The sequence below is a fragment of the Aptenodytes patagonicus genome, chromosome 4, assembly GCF_965638725.1.
Source record: "Aptenodytes patagonicus chromosome 4, bAptPat1.pri.cur, whole genome shotgun sequence".
In the NCBI taxonomy this organism is placed as follows: Eukaryota; Metazoa; Chordata; class Aves; order Sphenisciformes; family Spheniscidae; genus Aptenodytes; species Aptenodytes patagonicus.
This window is the reverse complement of record NC_134952.1, coordinates 81,988,436-82,002,931: the sequence shown is the minus strand read 5'-3', so window position 1 is coordinate 82,002,931 and position 14,496 is coordinate 81,988,436. Positions and strand designations below refer to the sequence as shown.

Sequence of the window (14,496 nt, the reverse complement as noted above, 5' to 3'; positions counted from 1 at the left end):
GGGCAGGGCCTCCCCCCGTCCTGCCGCGGGCGGGCCCGGCTGTGCCTCCCGCGGCCTCGCCGCCGCGCCCGGACTGATTGGCGGAGGGCGGCCCCGGTCCCACCCGCCGGAGGCGGGCACAGGGGACCTGCCCCGCCGGGAGCTCACCGCTGTCCTGGGAGCCGGGGTAGTGTATGGGGCGGGAGAGCGCCCGGGGACCCGGACGGCAGCTCTCCGCGCCGGCGAGGGGGAAGGGGTGAGGGGAGCCTTTCCTCGTCTAGGCGAGGGACCCGGTGGCAGCATCTCCGCGGGGGTCGACGGCAGCGCCGGTGCATGCGTCCGGCGGGCGGTGGGGTGCCGGGGCGACAGCGCGGCGGAGCGGAGCGGGGGCAGAGGGAAGTGATGAGAAGTTGAGGGAGGACGGAGCGAGGGTGCCCTCTCCTCTCCTCGGCCCGCGCCGCAGGGGTAGCCCAGCCCCGCAGCAGGTGCAGCAGAGCCTGGGCGGAGGGGACAGGCGGGCCCGGCGCTCCCGGCGCCGCAGCGGAGGGGCTCCGGCGGGAGCAGGGCCTCAGGCCGGGCCGGACGGAGCCGCGCAGTTCCCGCGCCCGCTCGACTGAAGGAAAAGAGCGGCAAGCGGAGCTCCGAGCAGCGGCTCGCTCCGGTCTTCGGCTCGTTACCAGAGGCAGCGACGCGGAGAAACGGCCTGAAGGGAGAGCGGTGAGGGAGCTCGGGAATACCCTCCGGGGGCAGCGGGAGGGGGGTCGGGGAGGAGGGCGAGGCGGTCCCGGCTCCGGCGCCCCGCTCTGAGGCGGCGGCGCGGGAGGCGGCGGGTCCCTGCCCGGGCGCCGCCGGCGGGGAGGTGGGCGAGGTGGGTGGAGGGAGGCTTTCGTTTCACCTTGCTGCTTTTTTTCAGTTCCCCCTCTCCTCCTGCTTGCTTTCCTTCCTTCTTTCCTCCCTCCCGTAACGCGAGAGGAAGCCCTGGGCTCCTTGCATCACCCCGCGGCGGAGGGTCTGGAGGGAGAGGGCGCGGTGGGGCGGGAGGAGGAGGGAGAGCGATGGCGGGGTGGGAGAGCCGTGGACTGACTAGAAAGAAGCCGCAGGGGAACGGGTGGCCGTGGCGATGCGGCGTCCCTGAGCAAGGGGAGCGGCGCGGAGGGGACGGTGTGACCTGGGAGTGTGTGAGGGGAGCGCCGTGTCCTTGCGGGGGTGTCGAGAGGCGTCATTTCTGGGCGAAAAAAAGGACGGCACCCCCCGCCCTTACCCTGAGGTGAGCTTGGGCTGCTGCTGTGAGGAGAGGAGGGGTTTGGGGGCGGCAGGGAGCGCGACCGTCACTGGGAGAGGGTGTCTGCGCGCCGGGCACGGCACCTGTGTGGCACGGCCTCTCGGGGCGGGCGGGAGTCAGGCGGTCTCTCTGGCCGGCCGCTCTCCGCCTCGGGCGCCGCAGCGGGGAGAGGCGCCGGGTCGCCAGCGCTGGGAGGCCCGGCCGCGGCCGGCAGGTGCCCGCGCTGCGGCTTGAGGGAAGTTGAGCGCCGTGAGTCGTGTGAGGAGGAGGAGAACGGGGCCGCGGCGCTGCCGACGCCGAGGCGAACGCACTCGTGCTGCTCCTCGGCAGAGGGCAGGCACTTCGGAGAAGTTCGGGGGATGAAGCAAGCGGTGACAGTACGTGCCGGGAGGGGGGTGCCCGCGGCCGGCGGGGCGTGCGCGTTACCTGGTGATCGGCAGCCGGTGGGGGTGTGTGTGCGCTCGGGCAGGCGCTTGCCGCAGGCCCCGGCGGGCGGGGGGGCCGTTGTCTTTCGGACACCGACTTTGGCTTAGTTCAGCCTTGCATTTGGCTTTGTCCCTTCTATATTAACTAACTGGAGCGGTTACTCGGCCCTTGGTATCGCCGTGAGGGGCCGTCGCCGACAGCCATCCCGAAGTTATGTAAGTCGGGCAGCCACATTTGCTTGTGGATGGCTAGTAAATATTTTTATTACCCGGCTGCGAACTTGAAGACGTAATGCGAGGGACCTCCATGTGAGCGTTTGGCCTGGGACGCGTCTCGAGTGTGCTGTGCTTTCCGTGAACGCTAACTGAGTTTCGATTACAGCTGCCTTGCCTTTGAAGGAAGAACGCTGCATAATTGCTGCTGTGCCTCCCCTGTGGGTTTAAAAAGAAGGAAAAGGGTTAAGCGTAGACTTCTAAGGGAATAAGTCAATAAAGTTGCGGTATTTAAACAGATATTAAATGGTATCTTGTCTTTTGTGACTTGTTTACATACTCGTTTTAGTACTGACTGTGGGATGAATGATAGGAAATCATTAAAAAATACGCAGCCCGTTTTGCCTGCTCATCAGAGTTGCCTGGGGGTGAACAGCAGTGGGTAACTTTAGAGGGAGATCCTTGAAGGTCTTCCCCCCCCCCGCCCTCTCACAGGAAACACCTTGAAAGTAGTATTTTTGTCTTTCATGTTATGGCTAGGTGACTTAGTTTTGGGAATAATTCACATAATGACTTGTTTCTAGACATGTATTCTAAAAATTGTCTTGGTTGCATTTCCTATCTGAAGCTGCCTGCCTGGTTTTCCAGGCAATTGTCATACAAGGTCACTTACATATTTTAGCTGAGCTAGTTTTATAGCACCAACACAACATGGTATGCCATTAACCTTTACTTCACATTTACTTGTTTTTGTTCTTTTGTTTTGGTCATTGATCCAGGCTGAGCACTGGATACTGCAGTGGCTGTTCTTTTAAAACTACTGACTAGTTCGTGCTAGAGTCTTATATTCTTTCAGATGGCTTTCATGCTATTGTGAAAATGTTTGTTGAAATATGAGGAAATGAGCGCTTGGCCTGAAATGCTTGCATTTTATTTTTGACTTTTGCACAACACTTGCCGTCAACAGAAGCCCTTTGCAGGAAGCAAGAAAAGAAAATGGTTTACTTGTCATACACGTCTATAAGTATATAGACTCCAAGGTGAGAATCATGTTAGAGTACTTTGTAAACAGCCCTTAATTTTATATTCTTAGAGTGCTCTAAGCAGTTGGGTTGTTCTGAAGCAGGATTTGGACAGAGAAACCTGTGGGACTAACCAGGGCTTGAGGAGAAGGCATCTGAGACAATCCCCATATCCTCATTCTGTGCGGGGTGGTGTCACCGGAGCTCTGTGAGAGTCTTCTCCTTGCCTGTGCGAGTGGAGGGCAGCTGACTCACTAGGGAAGGGGTAACGAAGCAGTGGATTGGTTTTTATACACTGGTAGCAACTTCAACTTAGTGAATGGCTACTAGCTGTTGTAGTTTATTAGCAGTCATTGCAGCTACAGCTTGGGCTTGGCCTGTGATCGAGGCAGGACTCTGTTGTAACTCCAGATTGGTACCCGATGATAAACTTAACTGGTTTAGTTATCGCTTAGAGAAATTGAAGGTAGTCAGAACTACCATGTTAATGAAATTTTAATGCCATATTTATCATATCTAAAACACGTTAGAGGTTGTTATCTGAATCAACCCTTTAGAATGGTAACTGTGTTAGTCGGTTCACTTGGGGGAACTCTATTGGGTTAGTAAATGAATGCCAGGGGTGCTGTGGATCATGACAATGTGGTCTAATTAGTTTGTAAAGAAAAAGTAAGAGAACCTGCCGTAATTCTCTGCTGTATGTAATTTGCTACAGATTGACTTGATTGATTTCTGGCAATATGTCTTATTTCCAGGAATGGAAAAAAATGAAGTTTATCTAAGTCTTCTCCATGTGGTAGGTGTGTTACTACACATGCAGACATGGGGTGAGAAGGTACTGTGGTAAGCCTCATCATCCATAAAACAGTGCCACTGAGCGTAGCTTTGCGTATGGCCTTTTCTGTACCTGGTGAGACTTACTTGTACAGAGTATGTGTTTTGCTGCAACACTCCTCCTACCACTTCAAAAATGGTTTGCAATTAATTATACTAATAACTGCAACAACAATGCCTATCCTGACCTGATTATTTTCTAATTGACCTTCCTGAGCATGAACTACATTATTTCTGACTTGAACTGCTGAGTATTTTATTGCCCACACCTACTTTCCTTTGTGTTTTCCACTTTGGGTTCTTTAAAGCGCTGCTTTCCACATCACTGTTTTAGTCAAGTTGCTTCCTTTAGAATAGTATGAAGAATTCATCTCAGTTTATTTCATCTTGACCGAGTCCCTTGTCAGTTACCTACTAGAAAAATCACACTACAGTATTAAAAGCTAGTGATGTTTGTTTTAAGATCGTATTCAAGAGATGCTTACTAAATGAAACACTTTTTCTCTCTAGATCCTAACTCTTAACAGAAATGCTTTTATTTCTGTTTTAGTATTATAGAGTGATATTTAAGAAGAGCATAGGATTGTGTTTGAGAAATGCTGATACATTAGAAGCAGTTGAAATAATTCACCTTCTCTTGCTGGGATTCTTATTCTTCAAAAAACTTTCAGCATGGATTTTTTTGTTTGTTTGTTTTAGAAAGTATCTTTGGGCTGAAAACTGACATTCTGATACAGCTCAAAGTGTTTGTGAACAGGCTTTGTAGAGGGCTCTTCTTCCTGTTTTCCAGGAAGCAAAATACACTAGAACCACTTAATACAACTCTCTGTCCTGAAATGTGTGGTGTTTTTTTCTATTTTCCCCCCAGGACAACTATACTTGAAGTGAATTTCCAAGACTTGTGACATACGGTTTCTTGAACACTTTGACAAAATATTTCTAGTGTTTCATGACGCTTGGGATGTATATATCTTAAATGTTCAGTGTGTGAGGTCCTGTTAATACTCCTTGTAAAGAAGAAGTCTTTAAATTATCTGTAGATTTGTAAAGAAAACCTCTTGGGAATTGACCACCACTGTTTTTCATTGCAAGTCCATTAAAATATTTTTCTTCTTAATGTTTTATCATCTAATAGGAGAAGAATTTTCAGCTTTCCTTTTTGCTGTTATATAAACCACGCCATGCTATTTTTTGAATTATTTTTTTATTTTGCTAATTACACGAAGGATTTTGCACTACAGTTCTTGACTTGGAGCCAGTGTGCTGGAGTAGCAGAGTCTCCTTTCTTTTGGAAGCTTTTGAAATTCTTAGTTTTTAACATAAAATTGTGTGTTCTTAATTCCTAAATATGGGAAGAGTTGATGACATTACCTGTGGTTTTATGGAATAACTTAATTGTTTAGCTGTTAGAAACAGTACACCTAACCGACTGTACCTGGGAGTAAGGGACACTTACTATATCCTTGCTAAGTCTTGACTCTTTGATCAGGAGATGGTTTTTTAGTAAAAGAATAGGTACTAGCACAGTTCAAAAAGGTGTTTTTTATATGGGAAGATGTGATGGTAAATGGAAAACACACCACCAAATTTTGCATTTTTACTAACTGTAAATGTAACAGTTACGATTTAAGGGGTTTGAAAGACAATGTAGGGAACTGTCTTTTCCAAATTATACAGTTCAGAGTTGCAAAAAGTAGTTATAACCTGATTTGTTATGACAATTTCTCTTAAGTAGCACAGCTGTCATGCACATAGCTATACTTCTTCCCCTACAGAAATAAAGTTTTCTTTGTTCTGTGCTGTTCTTTCTTCCTGTGAATGGATGGTTCAGCTGCATGAGAAGTAAGTGACTTAAGACTGTTTTCCCTTCCTACTCAATAACTGAAGGGGAGAGTTAATGGGAAACCTGGGGTCACTTCAGATTCTGAACTGAGTTGGAAATGATTAAAAATCAAACCAAAAAATTATGAAGGTTGTCTCTCAGTGTATTTAAGGGGACGTAGCAGTGTCAACATAAAAGGCGGAGGACCTCCTGAGTTCCTTATGTTAAAAGTCTATATTCCATTAGAGAAATTGTTTTCACCCATACATCAACACCAGTTTTAAAGTTATTTCATACATTTGTTACACATGAGGATTGAATGCATAGCTGTAGCACAACCTTCAAACATTAAATTCTGAAATTCAAGGCCTCAGTTGTGAAGATGTTCATTAAAATGCAGTTACATATGCTGAATTTGATTTTTCTCCCCCCTCCCCCGGCTTGGAAGCTGGAAGTTATTTGACTTAAGTCAAATGAGTAATGCTTTGTAATTTAATGCCAAGAACACCAATTCATAAAATAAAGGTATTTAAAAAAAATTGTAAAAACTTTCAATGAAAGTAAAGTACTAGTGTTAAAAAAAAAACAAAACACCCAAACAAAGCTGTGGCCAGTACTCATGTGTTGACACTTAATTGCCCTTAACTTTCTTCTCAGGATATCATTGTTGTTCTCCCAATTTAATGTTTAAAACAGGGAATTCTCAAATTCAGAGAAGAGCCAAGTATTTCCTAGCTTACAGTATGAATGGGATCAAAGAAGCATATCTCTCTGAATGAAATCTGAGTTAGGAACAGGAATTTTGGTCAGAATACTGCTTTAAACGTCAGAATAATTTAAACAGCACGGAGATGCACAGCTCGCTTTTGAGGTGAAGCGGGAGGTGTGGCTGAGGAGCCCACTGCAGCTGTCAAACACAGCAGCGTAGTGGGATGTGCTTTCTGCAATGTGCAGTGCCTGGAGAGGGAATCTACTCTTCTGACTGCGGCTGTGCGTCTCTCCTCTTGGCTACACCTGTCCTTGAACTGATTGAGACTGTGGATTTAGTTACTAATTTGAATCTGATTAATAGAAAATAATGTTCTCCTTCCCACCACCACAGTTTGATTAAATATTTTTGTCTAAGATGAAATGTGAGAAATAGACACAGGAATAAGAATGCAAAGGAGGTGTGCCAAATACATAAACATTTCGTGCTGCTGGAAATTCTATAATGAAATACTCTTTCAAGTGAGCACTTAACTTGGTTTCTCCCTTCTCACTTTAAAGCTGTTACTGAGCTGGGGTAGTAGTTTACATTGTATCTGTTTCAGATTAATAAGATTTAGTACTTTTTTAAACGGGATAGTTGTTAGAGAATGTAGATACTGTATGCAAGTGGTTAAATGTTTATTTAGTAAGTTTGCTTGGGAAGCCAGTTCTGCCAATTTATCATAATGCAAACAGGTGCTGAAAAGTACTTTTTTTTATAGCATGGGTGTGCTGAGATGTGAAACTTGGACCTTGGTAGCTGTATCTTTCTTCAGAGCATTCTTGACTAGAAGGTTGCTGCCAGTGAAGAGCTTGCAGATGGGGTTTGGCGTTGGCAGTACTCAGGACAGAGTATGTGCTGCGGGCAGCGCTGCCTCTGCAGGAGTTACCCTTAGGGGAATGAAAGGGTTAACCAACTCTGGTGCCTACAGAGTCAGTAGGTCAGAAATCTTTCCAGGTCTTGTACAAATTTCCACTCAATACAGAATTGCTGGCAACATAAGATCAGGTCAGCCGTGGTTCTTTTTCGTCCAAGTCCTGAATACCTGCAAGGATGGAGGTTCCCCATCCTCTCTGGTAACCTTTTCTAGTGCCACACCATTCTTCCAAAGGAGAAGATTTTTCTAGTGCCAGTCTGAACTTTTTAAGCTGCAATTACTGTTCCCTCCAGTAATGGCAAACTGATAGCCAATGAATTTAGCTATGAAGCTAAATGGGAAGATCTGACAAGGTGCATTGGCTAAGATGGAAACAAATACATACTCTGATCGCTCCCATTTTTTTTTTTTTTTGAAAACCATTGTTTCTATCAGGTGGCTACCTGGTTGCCAGGTCAGGCTTGTGCCTGTTCCTGATGGTCCTCAGGGCACCTGCTGAAATTGTGTTTACAGCTTGTAGGCCGTAGGTAGTGCTGGCTGCAAACGTCCTTGTGATCTGAGAGATGGGTCAGTTTTTCATACAGGAAGCCTGCCGTGCTGATGCTCCCTGAAGTGAGCTACAGGACGTGGGAATCTTGCTGCTGCTCCATACCTTGCTGGGAAAAAAGATCTCAATCTCTTCTGCTTTCTTCTAGGGTTCTCTTCCACTAAGCCTCTTATGCCTGAGTGAACTTGGAGGAGACTGTCACGGTAGTCTAAATAAAACTTGTACACCAGTGTACTGTAAATACCGAGAAAGATTTGTTGGAGAATTAGACCTTGGATTAAGCCTTGCAGGTCCTTGGAAGAATGATATTTCCTTTCCCTGGGTTCAAAGAAACTGAACTTTGAGAGGTGTGTGTTGGTACATGTGGTGTTTGGTCCCTGGGCACAGAAGTCTCTTGTAAGAAATCGAGCATAAAATGGTTGTGGGAAGTTTTGTTTACACACATTTTTCTTCCTAGCACTCTAAAGTGGAAAATTTCAGGTGGCTTTTAGTAACATGACTAGATAGGCCAGTCTAGTGTTTGGGGCATCCATTGCTTGTGGGGCCTGAAAGTCTGTAAATGTGAGCTGTTGGTGTAAATCTTGCAAGGACTTGTGTGGAAACTTGCCCAAGGACAGTTGATGACTATCTGAATTTTTCTTTCAAAGTTGAGAATCTTGTAAAATAGATCTGAGTCTGGTGTACAGTGTGTTGAATTTAAGAGTGTAACTTAAAGCTGCCATATTTCTTTAACTGTTCAGTGATCAATCTTGAATTACTCTGCTTTGTGATACTTGGGTAATCGTTTTGCTTACTTATCCATTAGCTTTATTTTCATAAAAGTACACTCAAGAAGATTGAAGTATTCCAAATAAATTAATTTAATCTCAGACTACACTTTTTATTAAACAGTCAATCTTGCATTAAACTACTTGCTGGTGAAATAACTTGATAGCCTATAGCAGGGCTGTAGTTAAGAGAACATGTTTCTGTTATAAACCCCCACCAGATATTTGTTATTATATAGTGGTAGTGTTCAAAAAGTTTTAGTTGCTTTCCAGAAGTGGAGGAAGATCTTCTCATCTCCCAGAAAGTGCAATTTCAGTGGGTAGGAACAGACACGTGCACATGTAGAAGCACTTGATGTGCATCCGGATGGTTTATTGTTGAGTTGTTACGGTTTTACACCCAGATCATCCTCTGTGAATCATCTTTATCTTGACCCTCTGCAACCTTTGGATCCATGTCTCTTTTTTCCTTAATATTTGTAGATTAACAGATTGTACTGAAGTCTCATTGTCTCTGAAAATCCACAAACCCTATCTTTATCCCCTTTCCTATCTGAAGTTATAATGCAGTCTTAGTCAACTACTGATACTAGAAATTGGCAGGAAGTTTCTGTGTATTTAAAAAATCTTTATACAGCTACTGCAAACACGCCCCCACCCACTCCGAATCTTTTCTTACCCCTTACTGGAGTGTAGTCTGCACCTTTTAGAAGGTTCCTGAATTGATTTCTGTCCCCTCTCACTCTGATAAGTGATGCGGTCTTGCTCTTCAATATCTTCAATATCTTTATCGATGATCTGGACGAGGGGACTGAGTGCACCCTCAGTAAGTTTGCAGACGACACCAAGTTGGGCGGGAGTGTTGATCTGCTCGAGGGTAGGAAGGCTCTGCAGAGGGACCTGGACAGGCTGGATCAATGGGCCCAGGCCAACTGTATGAGGTTCAACAAGGCCAAGTGCCGGGTCCTGCACTTCGGCCACAACAACCCCATGCAGCGCTACAGGCCTGGGGAAGAGTGGCTGGAAAGCTGCCTGGCGGAAAAGGACCTGGGGACATCAGTCAATAGCCGGCTGAACATGAGCCGGCCGTGTGCCCAGGCGGCCAAGAAGCCCAATGGCATCCTGGCCTGTATCAGCAATAGTGTGGCCAGCAGGAGTAGGGAAGTGATTGTGCCCCTGTACTCGGCACTGGTGAGGCCGCACCTCGAACGCTGTGTTCAGTTTTGGGCCCCTCACTACAAGAAGGACGTCGAGGTGCTGGAGCGTGTCCAGAGAAGGGCAACGAGGCTGGTGAGGGGTCTGGAGAACAAGTCCTGTGAGGAGCGGCTGAGGGAACTGGGACTGTTTAGCCTGGAGAAGAGGAGGCTGAGGGGAGACCTCATCGCTCTCTACAACTCCCTGAAAGGAGGTTGTAGCGAGGTGGGTGTTGGTCTCTTCTCCCAAGTAACAAGCGATAGGACAAGAGGAAATGGCCTCAAGTTGCACCAGGGGAGGTTTAGATTGGATGTGAGGAAAAATTTCTGTACTGAAAGAGTGGTGAAACATTGGAACAGGCTGCCCAGGGAAGTGGTTGAGTCCCCACCCCTGGAGGTATTTAAAAGACATGTAGATGAGGCACTTAGGGACATGGTTTAGTGGACATGGTGGTGTTGGGTTGACGGTTGGACTCGATGATCTTAAAGGTCTTTTCCAACCTCAATGATTCTATGATTCTTAAAACCAGTCTGAGGATTAGACTACATAGAGAAAAGCTGTTACATACAGTATTTTTGTCCTTATTCCAACAACCGAATTCTACTAGGAGGTAGTTCAAAGCAGACGCTACAAAACACAAATCTGAAAGCAAAAGACAATTTGCTTTCAAAAAACCTACCTGTAAACTTCAAAACAGAACCTAATGATGATCAGACTGAACAAGCTGCATGTTGTTGGAGCGTGCGTTGTTGCTGCATGCAGTCCCGAGCAATTAAATTACTTTAACTGAGCTGAGTAAGAGCAAAACATTAAATCAAGTATCTTAACTTTATTCAAAGTTGTATTTCCCATTGCAAAAACAAACCTGCTATAGTTTCCCTTGTGATTCTGTTTGTGTGGCTTGTAAAAGTGTAGTTATTTGCTATAGGATGAAGTCAGAAACCGAACAAAGAAATTCATTCAGTGCTTCTAGGTGTCATGTGATGGCGTGACCAGGGAGAGCTTGTACCAAGCTGAAGCTAGTTGTAGTGAAAAATGAAGCATCCCCCCCCCCCCCCAAACAATTAAAGTTAAAATAAATTCCCAGTAAAATGTGTTGAAGTTTAAAACTAATGTTGTTTCAGATCCCGAGGCTCGTTCATGAGGCAAAATTCATGCTTGTGTGATGGCAGCATATAACTATAGGCTGCGTTTGTTGCACCAACAAATTAAGCTTACTACGAAGTTGTGCTTTGCAATTTCTTCCAGCCCTTTCTTTGGAGAGTCACTTTATTAAAGGAGAATCTGTCACTGATGAAAGTGTTCAAAGTCAGGCAGAGTTGGGTTTTTTCTTTTTTCCTTTTTTCTTCTTGATACTTCATTCAGCCAGTATTTCAACCTGTCTTTTGATGCCAGTGTGAAAGAGAAGGCTTCCTGGGCAGCTTCGACCCCTCAGTGGAGGCATCTTTGTCTCCATCAGCTGCTGTGGCACTCGTGCCCCCTGCTCTCTGCAGGTAGAAGGTTTTCTTCTTTTTCTTCCTGCACTTAACTCCCGTAGCTCTTGACTGTGCAGCATGAAACATGTTGTATTAAGTTATTCTGTTACTGGGCTCTTCTGGGCAGCGCAGCATCACACAGCAGGAGCAGGGCCAACAGTTTGTGAGCTGGTAAATAACGTCTTAAACAGCACTACTGTCTCTAGGAAATGTGGAGTAACTTGTTGACTTCTCTGTTAATACCCCCACCCCCCGATGTCACAACATTATTTCTGGTTGCTTGCTTTCTGGTGCAAAATGGCTGGAGCAGGTTGAGAAACATTGCTTTGAGATCTCAGTACTTGGAGGAAAGGTCTCCAGAAGTTGAGGGGACTCTGTCAAGGGACATGTATGTTGGTGCCAAAATACTGCGTCTTCTGTGAATTCACAGTACCTGTGAGGAAGATGTATAATTTGTCAGAAAACATTCTCACATTGTTTTAGATGAACAAGACAAATCTCTCCACAAGGAATATACGTGTCTCGCTTCCAAATAGATGGCTTTTTCACTATGTGTAGTCAGCATTTATCTTTCCAAGGTGCTGGGGATGCAGTAACCCTGGGCAGCAAGGAAGAGACCTGCATAATAGAGAGTGCCAATGTGGAGAAATCCGAGTCGCTCGCACGCTGAGTCAGGTTGCATTCGGTTGAAGGTCCATGGGTTTTGGAGCAGGCTTTTCGTTTCTCAGCGTTTCTGCACTGTGCTTCCTTTCTGTCCCGAGGTCCAGGATGGCACATCAGCTCCGTTGCAACACTACGTGCGTACGTGGTCGGCTTTGTTCTGGCGCAGGGCCCAAAGTAATAAGCACAGCCTGACCTGAGCTGTCCTGCTGATACGTCTCTGCGCCATCTTCCCCCCTGCTCCCAGTTCTGGGGATACAGTGCAGCTGCCGAGGGGCTGGGGCCGGTAGCCTGTTCTGGTCTTGCTCCACTGCTTTGGGCCTAGGCCAGCAGCAGAAAGGATGGGTTTTTTCTTCGTGCAGCGCTTCTAGGCCTGGCTAAGCCTTACAGAAGAATTTGCAGTAGCACTCAGTTTTACCAAAACATTCACAGGTAGACTAGCATTTGCAAATGCTAATCCCCACTACGTAAGGTGAAAGACTTACAAATTATAAGGATCTTAAAATACCCCGTTTGAATTGCCCAGTGCACAGCAGGACAAAAGAGAACTTGTTTTTCTTGCCCTTTTTACTTTCATTTGGGTTATTAAAATATATTCTTGAGGTATTTTGAATTGTTTTAACTAGCTTATCTGGTAGGCCTGCGAACATTAATGTTTCATAGGGTGTAAAATCTTTGAAACTCACTTTCATGCAGTTAGTTGGACTGAATCTTGAAAATGGGTACTGGTACAATAGTGACATTCCATAATTTTTTTTGTGACTGAATACTGTTTGCTCAGTTCTAGTGCATCGAGTGTTAAGAAATGTAAGTCATGGGAAGGGGAATGTGCCTCTGCCCTGTTGTAACTTACTCCACATTATGAAAATTTTAATTTAATTTAAATTTAATTTAATTAGACTTTAATCCTTTACCCTCAGGTAAATCTCTTCTTGTCTGATGCTGTCGATACTGCAGTATTGACAATCCCGAAGTACGCGGGCCTTGCTGTGATTTATAAGTGACTTGGTTTAAAAGATTGAATGTATTACTGTTAATAACTTTAGAAATCTTGTATAAATTCAGAATCTATTCATAGAATAATAAAGGCAATCTTTGCAAGTCTTTAATCTTTTTAGATATAATCAATCTTTTCAGAAGATTAGGATTGTTTTACATAACCATGAAGACTCATTTAAAGCCGTTCTTTCAGAAAGCCAGTGGCAAGGTGCTAGCAAGAATGTTACACCTTGGTCAATTGCTGTAAATTCTTCTTGATAGGACGTTGTGCCTTGCATAAAAGTTCCATTCCCATGTAACTTGTTAAAAAAGATCTATCTGCTAGCATGTCTATTGAAACTATTTTGTGTACTAGCTGTAAAACCTATATTTTGAAAGAGAAGTACCTGTTCTACCTTGCTACCCGAGCGAGGATTTTTAAAATCGTTTCTCCACAACTTTCGAGTACAAAAGCTTAGGTAAAATCCTTCAGTGTTTGATAAAACCTGTTACACAAATAAGAAGTTGTTACTAAAAGGGGTTTCATAAATTGCATATCCTTTTGATGCCCTCTTAATAACTCCTTTGCTGTTTGCATAACTGACACAGTAAGTCTCTGATGGATGATTACAGCGACATCGTAATGCCTATAAATCTTCCTCTCTCTTTTATCTGTAGATGTGACATTCTTGTGCTCATTGAAATGCTTCAGTCATTGGATAGAAGGATGTAGCTGTTGTTCAAGAAACTGTACAAAGTAAATGCAAAAGCCTGCCCTTGTTTATGCGCGTATGATTTCTTACTAAGAATTTCCACTAATTTCTTAATTTATTCATTTGGTTGAAATAGGAGCCTGTAGTTACAAGCTAAATCTTACCACCTATCTAAAACATTGCAACACGAAATAACAATCATAGCATGTACTACCTCACAATTAGTGACAAGATGTGCGATAGGAAAAATTTAAGAATATAAATCCAAAGGTTGTGCAATACCTGTTATCAGAGTCTCTTCCTAGATAATATAATGGCTTGCTGTTCCAAGGCTCTGTGCATTCACACGTTTCTGATGCTTTCATCGGTTTTACAGCACATGGGTTGCTTAGTAGCAACCGCTTCCTAATCTTAAACTGCAATTTGCTGCCTCAAGTCAGCTTATGGGCCTGATTTACTTTAAGGCTCCTAAAGGATTATGGAGTAGTATTTCCTATTACCTACAGAATATGTACAGCACAGCAAGCAGTATTACAGGTTAAGAACGTATTTTACAATTGCCAGCTTGAAGGGTTTAGGAGTCAAGTTGTACTTTTAGCTTAAAGAACGTGGCCTTGCTTACTGTTGTCTGTTATGCTGCTAATTAAAATCTTCCTGTGTCTGTGATAACTTGATCATCTTCGGAGATTTGCTGTTATACATAATTTGGTCAGTGCATTTCCTCATGTAGGTAGCATTTCCTTTCTCTGGTGCTTAGCAAAAAAATACTGATGTGGACTGGTATTAAATCAGAAATTGTTTTGAGGGGGTCTTGAAAAATTATTTGTATTGTTTCAAGAGATGTCTTGGAGGATGTCACAAATAGAAGGAAAGACTACTTTTCTCTGTTCGCTCTTCCCCAATTTTGAATCAATGCACTGCATTCATGCTTGTGTGTGTGTATATATATTTTTGTCT

The 14,496-nt window shown here is 44.8% G+C and overlaps 1 protein-coding gene across 4 annotated transcripts in view; it reads left to right on the top strand.

Moving 5' to 3' along the window:
* The first annotated feature begins 213 nt into the window (after positions 1-213).
* UGT8 (UDP glycosyltransferase 8) overlaps positions 214-14,496 on the top strand; it is a 49,114-nt gene continuing 34,831 nt past the window's right edge. Inside the window, exon 1 of one of the 4 annotated variants that reach the window (XM_076337316.1) lies at positions 214-235. The gene's annotated coding sequence lies outside the window, so the exon portion shown is untranslated. Of the gene's footprint in view, positions 236-325; positions 697-1,227; positions 1,247-1,626; positions 1,639-14,496 lie in introns of those variants that run through there. The other 3 variants (XM_076337315.1, XM_076337319.1, XM_076337318.1) reach the window with 3 other exon arrangements.